Genomic DNA, 2,680 nt, shown 5'->3' with positions numbered 1-2,680 from the left:
GACTGCGTTTATGAGTCCAAGCTAATCTATATTGGAACCTAATTCACTTGAGTTACAATCTCTCATTCTGATAATGTATCGTGTGTTTGATTTGCGTCCACCATATCTAACTAGCTCTAGATTCGTGTTTCTCAACATGGTATTAGAGCCATGGCCGAGCTAGTTGGCTAGTGTGTGTGCACTTTCCCAATCTTCATCTCCCGTTCTCCCATTCTCTCTATCTCTCAAAGTCATCCAATGTTTGCTCTTTTTTTCAAGATTAGGAGGTTCAAGTATTGAGGCTTTGCTAAGTTTTTGGAAGTGCTGCAGTCCAAGAAATTGTGGAGAAGAGATCAAAGCTTATTACAAAGGGTCATCATCTTTGAAGCATAGCTTTTCAGTATCACCATCAAGTCCCTGAATCTTTTCTCCTCGTCTAGGTGGCCATTATGCATATTCCACACCTATGAGGAGCTTCCATGGTTTTGGACTCGCATTTGCTCACTAGAACACTTCTTCCGTCTCTACGGTTATGGAGCAGAAGGGCGTTGCCGATGGAGAATGCCAGCTTGCAGACCCGCAACAACTTGTTTTCTCGGAGTAGCTCAAAGTATCGTAGTCCTTCTCCTTTGGTCCTTCCTGTGTCAAACCTTACCATAAGCACAGGATGAGGCAATAGCCTTTGGTCTTCTAATTTGGCACGCCTAGTACACGAAAGCAAGGCTGAAGATCCTACACCTGGAGTAAAGTCCCTTTCTTATGCCCCTGGAAGGGCTGAAGCACGATTAATTGTTCAACAAAAACACTCTAAGAATCATGCCTTGATGGTGGATGTGGACATTAATGAAGTGCTTGGCAGGTTTCTTACAACACTAAACATGTTTGTAACCGAGCAATACCTTCTGGAGCACACCATTTCAGAATACCATGTTTATGATTTCATTGAGATCTGGCGCTGCTCTTGGGCAAAACCGGACTTGCGAGTGCATGCCTTTTTCAAATTAGAGCATTTTGATAAGGGAATTACTCCAATTCTTGGAGGTTACAAATTCTTGCAGTAGCTAGCAGAATATCGTAAACTCTATGTAGTAACTTCTCGATAGAATATAATAAAAGATAAAACAATTGCCTAGATTGAAAGACACTATTCTAGAAGTTTCAAGGAGGTACATTCTGGCAATCACTATGCCTTGGAGGGCAAATCTCGCATGAAATCTGAGATTTGCAAGGGTCTTGGGACACATGTGTTGGTAGACGACAACCCTAGTTATGAATTGGATTGTGTTAGGAACGGCATCGAGGTACTGCTATTTGACAACAACAATAGTTACCCATGGAGTAAAACAATAGAAGGCGCTTTGCATCCATTAATCACAAGGGTTCACAAATGGGAGGAGGTTCTATAAGCGTTCTCCAAGAAGACAAAGAAGATCAAAGATTGGAGCATGAAGACCAAGAAGGAGTCCAAGAAGATTAAAGACTGTACCAAAGAGTGCAAAAGAAGCACAAAGAAGATGAAGAAAATATTCCTTGCCGTCGATAACAAAAACCTTCCCATAGTGGATCCTTATTTCCCGTAGTGTATTTTGTTTCCCATAATGGATGTAAAAACCCTACCAAGAAAGTAAAGTTTCAAACCTTAACTTGAAGAGCTAGTCTCCTGGTCCATGTTTGCATGCTGGGGGGGCAAAAGCAAGCAAGGGAGGAACTCATCATTTGAGGGGGGTGTTGAGAATAGAAAATGATGTGTGCCCAAAAGAGGCTGGAAGACAGACATATGATGTATACTCTAGAAGCTCTAGGAAGAGATGTCCAAAATCTCATAAGCATAGAGAGAAGAAAAGTGGTACTATCCATAAAGCTATAAAGGCATGCACTTGTTGACACTCATTTCAAGGAAATGGAACTATCAGTTTGAGTTACTCAAGACTGTCTTTATGAGTCCAAGCTATTCTATCTTGGAACCTAATTCACTTGAGTTACAATCTCTCATTCTGGTAATGTATCGTGTGTTTGATTTGCATCCACCATAGCTAACTAGCTCTAGATCCATGTTTCTCAACATGACCTACTATTGAGTCACCCTTGGATGCAAAATTCTTAACTCATTGAGGATTGGGGCAATGAGCTAGTCTTCCTAGGCAATAGATGCAAGAAGAAAATTAGAGTAGAGATGGAAAGTTGGAGATGCTATCTCTAGCATTGTGCACCTCTATGATTGAAACCATTAAACAAATATGTTCCTTGCCCAAAATATGATTAATAAGCATTTTGTGGGAGATCACTTGGTTTGGTGGGACAATTATTCTACCAGTTTATTCTTCTTTAAATGGCCAAGGGAAAGTGGCTTGTGATGATCGTTCATCATGAAAGGAGACACACTAAGATCTTGCTCATTAGGTAGAGTGATTGAGGTTGAAAGTGTAGTGTGAGGATTCTCAAGAAGCATTAGGGGTAGTCGTCTAGGCACAAAGATCCAAGTGGTATATCTACCTCAAGAAGGATTGAGGGGTTCAAGATGGTGTGCATGAGGATACGCTAATGATTCTGTAGCTAGACTACACCCACGTAGGGTTTAAGATGGTGTGCTTGGGTTCGACATGAGGATACGCTAGTCATTCTACAACTAGAGACTACACCCTTGTAGTTCATTCTTGGTTATAGCATATTCATCGTGCCACCTCTTCTTTCCTTAGTATAT

At 41.1% G+C, this 2,680-nt stretch overlaps 1 pseudogene; it reads left to right on the top strand.

Annotated features, from left to right (window-relative positions):
* Positions 1–533: 533 nt before the first annotated feature.
* On the top strand, positions 534–1,385 carry LOC148017347 (uncharacterized; annotated as a pseudogene).
* Positions 1,386–2,680: the final 1,295 nt, after the last annotated feature.

Source organism: Lygodium microphyllum, chromosome 22 (assembly GCF_053477565.2).
Source record: "Lygodium microphyllum isolate KBCC chromosome 22, Lygodium_microphyllum_v1.1.10, whole genome shotgun sequence".
NCBI classification, from domain to species: Eukaryota; Viridiplantae; Streptophyta; class Polypodiopsida; order Schizaeales; family Lygodiaceae; genus Lygodium; species Lygodium microphyllum.
Note: the sequence above shows the minus strand (reverse complement) of the source record. Positions and strands in the feature narration are given on the sequence as shown.